Below are 10,524 nucleotides of genomic sequence, written 5' to 3' on the forward strand. Positions count from 1 at the left end.
CCATAAATAAAACAACTCCAGTTCTACCCAACCGATATCGACAATTTTTTTTTTTAATGAAGGTAAGAGCATACAGATTACTAGAAAATTAGTCCTAGCTGTAGATGGCACTGCGAGCATTCGTAAAAAATGGCTGAAATGACAGAAATTAAAAAAACTTGCTTGATTATTGAAGCGTAAACACTTTTGACGGACTTATTCTTACTCAAATGGATGAAAAATTATTAACTAAATTGCTAGTAATCACTACAAATATTGTCAGTCCGTGTGATATTTGTAAATTCAATATGGCAGCCAAGAAGACCAAAAAAGTTTATAAAAAGGAACTTTTTTTCCATAAATAAAGTAACTTTACTTCTACCCAACCAATTTGAACAAATTTTTTTAGTAAATAAAGGTAAGGGCATGCGGATCACTAAAAAATTTGTTCGAACTGTAGATGGCGCTGCTAGAATTGACAAAAAATGGCTAAATTGACCGAAATTCAAAATACTTGCGTAATAGTTGAAGTGTAAACACTTTTGACGGACTTATTCTTACATAAATGGATTAACAATTATTTATTCAATTGCTTCGTAATTATAAAGAGCATCGTAAGTGCATGTAACAATAGTAAATTTAATATGTCCGCCAAAAAGTCTGAAAAAAGCCAGGCTAGAAGATACGTTTAAGCGAGCTATATACATGAGTGACTCAAAGTTTTCGACGGTATTCCTAGAAAAGTGGCTACAGCAGCACAATTGTATGGATCTCTTGAAAGAGGTAAAAAAATATCTTCAACTGGGGTAAGTCGATTACCATTATGAATATTAATTTGCTCATGGGAAGCGGTTTTAATTCGTTTTTAAATAGATTCTTTATTTATTATTAAAATGGTTTTTTGAAGTCAGATTACGATGACAGAGTAATAATATACACAAAGTTATAACTATTTATCAACCAAATTTATTTTGCCACACATTAAATTAATTATATAGAAAAAATAAATAATGGGGGGGCAGTCTTACATTTTATTTTGTAATGCTTAAATTAATCTTCAACTACTTCATAAATAGTACAATTATCGTTAATGAAATTTCTCGAGAAACATTCAAAAGTTATACTACGCTTCTGTATTCAGCTTATTGCAAAAGATATGTGTGAAAGCTTGCATCACTCTACTTATATTTTTCCCCTTTAAGTATCTTAGTTATTTGATAAAAGCATAACAGATACCTTGTGTTACTTATGTTAATCGGTTTCACATTCAAATCACAAAGCAGTTGAATAAAAAAAGAGAGAAGATGGTTTGCTTTATGTTTGTGCAAAATGAACTTGATTCACTTTTTTTTTACCGCTGTTATTGATAATTAAAATTTTTTTTTTTACTAAATAAAACATACTTAAAATAATCAATAGAACTTATCAAAGCATAATTGTATTCTTTTAGAGAAACTGAAAAACTCAATGAAGATAAACAAGATATAACAGATGACAAAATTGATAATATTAGTGATACAGATGATTTCGAAACAGAAGAGAGATTCAATTTATCACGCAATGATAGTTATGAAAACAATGATAATGATGATGGTTAATATTGTTGTTAGTTAATCTTTGGAAGTATGTAATATAAAGTAATGTATAATAAAGATCCATAATTAAACATTGTTACTTTTGTTTTATAATGACTAGGTTTTATTTCACAATACTATATGATTTACTCAGGATTTGTTGAGCTACTATTTACTTCTCCATGAAAAAGTTATATTATATAGTAACTAAATGTTTAATTTGAACCACGAATTCTTAAAGAAAGTATACGGCAGTTATGTTTTTTTACCCTTAGAAATCTGCTTGCTCTGATGAATATGTAGAAAAAAGCGATTTAACTATTTTCGTAATACCATAAAAGTAACCTCTGATAATAATAATAAACTAAAGAATTAAAAAATTAATATCAACTTGATCATAAGTTAGCTTTGTATAAATGTCAATTAATTATCATGTCACTCAGAAGTATTATTTAGTGAACAATTGTGGTTTGATACAAATCTAATTTTTATTAACACAACTTTTTAATGATATCATTGTAACAGATTAAATAAAAGTTTTAATCAGTTGCCCATAAGAGCATAGGTTACTGTACTATCTTATAAGTTAAGTAATATCAAACGCATCTAAAGATCGCATGCAGCTACATTTTGACACTTATTAAAATTTATAATACATACAGATAATAACATTATTTAAAGGATAATCTCGAATGTTGTGCAATATTTATAAATGTTTGTCAAATCGTATGATTCGTATGCTCTCACCTTTATTTAAAAAAAAATTTGTTTAAATCGGTTGGGTAGAAATAGAGTTATTTTATTTATGAAAAAAAGTGCCTTATCTCCCACTGTGCGCCGTAAGTAGTATGGTGAACTGTAATTGAAAGTAGAAAGAATAGGTTTAATGATTTGAGGATGTTAGTTAGATACGATTATTTAGTATTTTATGTGAGCATATCAATATTGACGTTGGCGACGATGATGCAAAGAGAATGTGAGGCTAAATGCTCAGTAAAGACATCGAAAAATCAGTCTGGATACGGTGCATGAAATGGGTGATAAGCAATTTTCACAAGACAGCCATTTTCTTAATTACTCTGGCAATTAAATATGACGCAAAGAGGGTGATAAAGCATTGAGTAGTTTAACCGTAAGACCACTTTTGACGGTATACGGTGTAGTCGATAATTTCTAAACAAAAGATAGCCTCCGTTTTGTATTATGTGGTTAGTGCATATCTCAGTAAAAACATCTTAGTTGCAGCCACAAAATTGTAGAAGCTATCTAAGATCTTAATTTCAAGCTCAGTCAAACAAGTTCTTAGACAGTTAATGTTAATATGAGAGGTATTCAGTAGTCATAAAGATGATTATAAACGTGTGGTAGGATGTAAGTAGAAAAAGGGCCAAGCGGCATACAACTCTTATAGAGGAGGTAGAGTAATTGTGTTTTGTGTACTTCCCACCTTATGCACTGCCTTTGGCCAATAGTATTTGAAAAGTCAGATGGCATAAGCTATCACATCCAAAAATTTTGTTCGACAACTCATTTTGAAGTCGATCATAACGTGATATCCACTCTTAGTCAAAGTGGACGACCACTAATTACGAGCTGATGGCCAACTGTACGACCCCCTGAGCTCCAACTTTTGATCTCACCACCATGCCATACCATGAATGGGCTAACAGGGATAATAGTTCCAGTGCTAGAGCTTTCATGAAGATTTTGGTGTGATGTAATGAAGTTTTTTATTAAAATTGGTCGAGAGTGATAACCTCAACAGTATCTAGGAGGTGAGAAAATATTGAATCAACAGAAAAATTTACCAGGGTATGAAACTGCAAAATTTCTTAAAAATGCTCTGTTTTCATTGACTTTCTTTATAAATATCTTTTCATAAAAGCTTGTTGGCAGAATTTTTATGCAACATAATTTGCTTGTTATTTAATTTTCTTAAACATAGCTTAATTTTGGTTTTTGAAATTTGCCTTTTTTCATTGCAAAATAGTTGAAGACTGTGAAAAAACGTATTGTCACTTTGAAGCTACGACAAGTTTTAAAAAAATTAATATTTTTTAATAAAATTTTAAAATCAAGCAGTTAAAGGTAAGTATAGCTTGTATTTTAAATTTAATTATTGCAGGTTGAAAAGTTCTTGCATAAAGTATTTTGCAATAAAACAAATTGAGAAAACTAAGTTGGTTCTCATATCAAAAATAAGCCTTGTGTCACTCCTTGTTTTTTGTACGTTTACTCTAAGGTCCAGTTAACAATATTTTATCATAAAATTGTTGGTTTTTTTAAATTTTGTTATTCGATTTTTACTGTATTTGAAATAGTACTTCACATGTAAAATAGCATAAGTCCTTGATTTTAAAAATAAATTAATTAAATTTGGTGTGCCAACCGGAGGAACCTTACAAAGTAATAAGAGCTTTAAAAATCATACAGTACCATGCTTAACCTGTTTGAATAAAGAGGGTATCTACGTATAATAACAAATAATTTATTCCATTATAACAGTATCATACGTGTAAAGTTTTATTTTCATTTGGTGTATGACAATCTCCATTTTTGGATAATTTTATAAGGACCTGTAATGCTTTTTTTTTGCTAAGAGCCTGTAATATTATCCTTCAACGGTACAAAACTTAATGTATCTTTGCTTAGTATTAGATTTCTGACTAGGATAGCGTTTTATACAATAGTAGGTAACCTCTACATCGTAATAATACAAGATTTAAGTAAAATTTTCTTACTGTAAGTGCTGTAATCTTAATTATGAGATAATTTTATAAGTGCCCGTAACGGTTCTTTTATTGCACACATTGTATTAATCTGAGAGAAACACGAGATCTGAGCATTCGTTACTACTTTCCAATCTACGATTCTATCTACAATTAAACTAAATTTTTTACAATCATTCAGTTTCATACTTGGCTACTAAATCGTTGTATTCAAATTTAGAAGTTTTTCCGCATCATCGTGTTAGCTTTCTCGAGTTCATTTTATATTTGCGTCACAGATCTTTCAATGATGAGTATTTAATAAATAAGTTAGCTTTTTTAAATAGATGCAGTCATAAGGGTGGCATAAGAACCCTTTACCACACTTAACATATCGTTGTAAATGGAATCACTGGACATTGACAGATACTGATTTTTGCCTCATAGTCCAGAGAGCGTACAACCTCTAAGCACTGAGCATCAGCAGGCTGAATGCAAGCAGCAAAGCAGTTTGTCACCAAGTCAGCAGGCAGACTGTTAGGCCGAGGACATCACGATAAGGGTTACTTCAGCATTAGGGTAAATATTTCTTTAACTGGGTAATAAATACCTCTGCGTATATCCCAGTAGTCGAATTCCTCTCCAATATTTTTGAATACGCTGCCATAGGTTTAAAAATACCTGAGAAGACCACCGTAGGCACTGCTAATAAATCCACAGAGACCTAGATTTAAATAAGCGACATCTAGTGAGAGAGAATTAAGGTTGTATTCAAAAATGTGATCTGATCCGTCTGATACTAACCTGGTGTTGTCTAGTTGTCCAACACCCTTATGCCCTTTGTTTTTTTGTAGTTATTATGGGTAAAATGTTCTTTTAATTACTATAGCCTTTGAATTTAAATACAGATGAGACTGTGCCTGGAAGTTTGGAGGTGTCTTAAAAGCAGCTTTAGTCATAACTTGCATCAATCAATGACGTTCATATGCCACGTCGCTACCAAAGACGTTCAAGATGAATCTTGAGATTTACAAGAAAAAAAAAAAAAATGATTTAACGCCTTAAAAAGTAATATTTTATTACTTAATTTATTATGTTAGCAATAGTATCCAGGTTATATAATATAATCTAAATAATCAAATGAACAACTCAAGATGTTTGTTCTTCATTAAATTAAGGCTGCAAAATCGTTAACACGATGATGCGGAAAAAAACTTCTAAATTAAAATACAATGATTTAGTAGCCAAATATTAAACTAAATTATTGTGAAAAATTTAGTTTTATCGTAATTATAATTTTTTTTTATTGGTAGAGGATAGCATAAGCCGGAGTTCAAAAAATAAATAAAAAACACACGATTTATGAGCCACTGATTGTATTATAAATTGTGGCTTAAAACAGGAAAAATTTGCAAGAAAATCATTTAAGAGGAAAAAACGATCAATACAAATTGAATAGATACAAAATAAAATAAGGACCTTTTTTAATTGTTGTGCAGATATGCAGGTGTAGGTGTGTTAGTATAAGAATGCGTCCATACTATTCTTATTTTCGTTTTCATACCATGGTTCCACAAGTGTGAAAGTTTGCCGTGGGTACTCACAGCACGTGAATGTTGATGTGGCATGCATCTTTCATTAAATAGTTTGGACGAACAAAATGCAAATTTATGTAAAAAAGCGTTGACGCATCACGGTATTACAGAAGGTTCTAAAAATTCAAAATGAACAAAAATTATCCAAGACAATCTAAGTACTGGATTCCTTAGAAAAACAACTGGAGACCGATCTGTACAGAGGCAAATATCAAACTAGATGAGGTCCACCAAATTTTTTTAGTGGTGGTACCTTCATTCTCTTCTTTAACCATCTTTTCTAATGCTGAACATTAATTATCGGACGTGTTCGGGCGTCCAGACACTAACAATGCTGAAGGTGAGTGAGATGGATTAAAAAGTTTGTTTTCGAGGGGGAGAGTAAACGAGAATCTAGAGACAAATATGAAAACGTGCGTAACGGGGGTATGTGAGATAAATGAATTAAGGCGTAGTTTGAATGTGTTATTGAGAGTGAACGTGTTTTCTATGTGTGAACCTATAAATTTGATGATGCATACGTATCACAAATATTGCTTGTTATAGCAGTAACGAAACTACACAAAAATTTCTAATATCTAATTTATTTACAAGTGGGAAAATCATTTTCCAATCACAATCGTGTGTGCTTACTACTTTCTTTTATGCAAGTGTTATAGTTTAGAATGGCAAGTTCTACTGAGTAATGCCAGTCGTTCTCACAGTCAGCTGAAAATACTCACCCTAGCTAGCAGTTTAAGCACTGTTGTGTGCATCGTTGAACGTCATTTTTTAAATCCTTCCCACACTGAAAAAAATTTCTAGGATCTGCCTCTCTAAAGTTAAGGAACAGTGCCCCCATCACTGTTGAGCAGCCGCTACTCGAAATTCAAGTAGCTGACACTCGATGAAACCGAGTAGCAGGCACACTTTCTCATCGAGTGTCAGTTCTTTTATAAATCGAGGAATATGACATCGAGATTGACTCATTAGAAGAAGACGCACGCAGTTGATTTTTACTTATTCCTATGAAATTACAAATATTTAATAAATTCAAAGAAACTTGCGAAAATTATCAAAAACGGAATATTACATAGGTTAATTAGATGTATGGAAAAACATTTTTCTTTGATTTTCATTATATAATTTATGTCACAAACCTGACCTTAAGCATACTAAAGACTTTACATTTTGTTCATCTTCAGAGTTTGGCGTGATATTTTTTATTATAAATAGAGCTGGTTCCATATCTATAAAAAAATAAGATTCATACTAATATCTTCATTAGCATTTCGTTGGACAACGTATGAATGGTAATGCGAATGGAAGTACACCTCTTTATAAATTTTCATAGTCGCATAATAATTATTTTTAACACATATTATTCTACTGATTTTACCGAATAATTTATGAAAGGCATTAAATTTTATCACAAAAACCATCCCAACCTTAAAAGTTGTTCCTTTCAGTTCTACTTTTTTATTAATATTAATCTCGTAGTTCTAACATTTAAATGTGCTTAACATATCTACTTCAAGTTTATTTGCTTTATTTTTGGATTGCATACAATGAAGAGTACGACACATGTGTAAAACTTGTTTAGTATCTATCGTAAGAAGTAGATTTTTTTTACAGCTAGTGGATATAACAGTAGCTTTAATGGGTCGATGTCGTGACTCAAATCTCATGGCTGAAAAATTAATACTTGGTCCTATTTCTAACAGTAACCTCGAATAGTGCGTCGATAAATGGAACTTTGGTTTCAAAGGAGCGACTAATTTTATGTACAACTGATGATGTTTTTTTACTTAATATTTAGCATTGTAAGCTGTGATAAAGTTAGATGTCAAAATGTCGGAAATACTTCTTAAATATTTAATAAGTTTTCAAAATTCTTCATTAACTGCAACTAAATTGCCAATAATCAAGGGCAGATATTTTACCATGCTAAGAGTTTCGGAAGCAGACATTTTTAATAGCACATTGTTTTTCAACCACGACTCTGTTATCAGTGGTGGCTTGTTAGAGGTCTTAGTTCCTCTATAGTCAAAATTTTGTATACGGCTATTGAGTGTATGTAAAGTGAAATATTTTTTTTTGTAAATAAAATTTGACAAAATTTTATGAATTACGTAAGAGCATACCCCTTCCGCGAAGTCATGCATTATATCCAAGCTAAAATTATCAACTAAATGAAAGTTGTCAACTTCGTGGAAGGGGCACTCTTTTTTAATACCAGTTTCAGATAAATTATTGCTCTCTACATCTTGTTTATAACTTTCGCGCGTTCTTAGTATCGACTCACATTCTTCAGTCATACTTTCAGCCTCTTTTACAGTAAACTTACATACTCGACAAAAATAGTTGGTTCTTAAAGAAGTAGTAAAACCAAAAATATCGTTCAGCCCGAGATTATCACCGATGACTAACATTAATTGGAATTTAATAACAAGTTCAACAGAATCATATACAATTTTAATCCCCTCTCTTCTAAGAAAGTTTACTTCTGTAATTAGTGTTTTAAAAATTTCTTTACTAGTACATTTTGTTCTATCTTCAGTATGAATAAGCATGAAAAATAATATAGCTTCAAGACGTAAAGCGATTCTTGATGGTAAACAAGTCAGTTGAGCATGTACTGCTCCGAATTTATTTTTACCGGCATTGCTCCCGAGCGGATTCCCGCATTTTAAGTCATCATAGTACAAAAAAAACGGTAAAACTATTTCATTTGCAAACATATGCTGATACTTTTCTCGCGATAGTTTTCCTTGCATTACATTTTTAATTATATAATTATTACTTTCTTCACGCAACTTATTTATGAACTTAAAAATATCTTGTAATATTTCTGGTATACTCAAAAACGATTGTAACAAATTTCGTAAAGGGACCCAACTTATATAAATAAGTTCAAATACTACAACTGATTTATCAATAATGTTTTCGTAATTTAAATATCATCCAACTTGACAAATAGTAGGCTCATAATAACCAAATTTTAAAAAAAATCTAAATCTTGCATGTTCTGTCTTAATTGTGTCAAACAATTGATCGTAGTCTTTAAACACAGAATTAATATTATTTAAAGTATCTAGTTAAAAAGAAGAATCTTTTAAAACATGCATGAGATCTGATTTTAAAGATGGCAAAAAAATATTTCGAATAAAACTTTCAAAAAATTTTATTACATTGTCAACAATGCTTCTCGGTAAATTTGAATTACCGTATAGATCTAGTATTAAATAAAAAATGTAATTGAGAACTACTAAAATTTACATTTTGGGCAACAGAGGTATCACACGTCAACTAGTAACAAAACTAGACTAATTATAGCTGCTTTAAATTATGAATCAGTCTGGTAACGACTAGGAAAGTTTTATTAACGAAAACGGGTGATTTATTGTGTAGTATCTTATGTACTGATAATTGGAAAAAGGCCCATACATAGTCAGATAGTATATACCACGATTAAAGAGATGCTTGAAACTTAAAACAAATATTGACAGCCTTTAATGGATCTGAGTACGGATATAATTCGCCATTTAAAACTACTTACACCTTTTCAATACTTGTTAAAGCCCCACACAGAATAACGTATACTACAGTGTCTGCGCCGAGCTCTTTCAATTTGTTTTCAATTACTGATCGCTCTGAGTCGATGTTTTCCTTTTTCTGAAAGTATATTTTATATTTACTAATGTATTTTAAAACCTTTTTTATGGCCCAAAAATAATATCGAATTAAAATATAATAAATGAAGCCAAAAAATTACCTCTACTACAAGGATGAATGATTTTGCAATGACGTCTTTTCCAACAGGCTTCTAAACGGTTAATAGCAGCGGACAAGCAAGTAATGCTAAAAGATTATTATGCTCACCTTGAATAAAAGAAAATTATTTCAACTAAGACAATGCCAACATAAAAAATATAAAAAAAACTGTATTGATACCGTTTTTTGATAAGCTTGCATGTGTGTTCGTGAAAGCAACTACTTCTTTTATTTTTGAAGTTTTCAAAAAGTTAATGAGTTTTGTGGCTACTCCAGGCCAATCAGTTTGAAAAATTTTAGTGTAATTGGAAATATCACTTTTTTTTAAAACTTTTTTCTCAACAAGACTAGGCAAAATGTTAAGAAAATCATTCTCTAACTGTAAAGTTTTAAGATAATAATTTTTAAAACATATAAATAACTAAAAATACGTTTGACTTGACATCACATGATTATCTTACCGAAGATACTGCTACAGAATCGTTAAGACTTGGAAAACTTTGCATGTAAGTTGCAGGTGAGCAGACAAATTTGTCTTCTTCCTTTTCAACGAGCGTTTTGTATCTATGAGGAAACGATTCTTTCCACTTGTTTCCGACATCAACAGCGTTATACTTTCCTCGATCTGGATTTGTCAAACACTCAAAATTGAAGGGAACTGAAAACGTTGCTGTAAAACTGTTGTTAATAATTGTATCATTGTTTCTATTTTTGGTTTTAATAGAACGAAAATTGAATGAAACATTTAATTGAACAAGGAACCATGCAGAGCAATATAGAATGATTCTTACGTTCAGGTTCATTACTTTTAGTCGGTTGTACACTCGACTTATCACGCTTTAATAACCCAGCATCGTAGTACTGCTTACGCAGATCCTTATAACACCAATATAAACACCCACCTTTGTTGCTCTT

At 31.0% G+C, this 10,524-nt stretch overlaps 1 pseudogene; it reads right to left on the reverse strand.

Moving 5' to 3' along the window:
* Nucleotides 1-7,337: 7,337 nt before the first annotated feature.
* On the reverse strand, nucleotides 7,338-8,153 carry LOC149375155 (uncharacterized; annotated as a pseudogene).
* Between the last annotated feature and the right edge of the window lie 2,371 nt (nucleotides 8,154-10,524).

The sequence above is a fragment of the Copidosoma floridanum genome, unplaced genomic scaffold, assembly GCF_036245765.1.
Source record: "Copidosoma floridanum isolate Cflo_tuat_1 unplaced genomic scaffold, Cflo_Japanese_pri ptg000011l, whole genome shotgun sequence".
NCBI classification, from domain to species: domain Eukaryota; kingdom Metazoa; phylum Arthropoda; class Insecta; order Hymenoptera; family Encyrtidae; genus Copidosoma; species Copidosoma floridanum.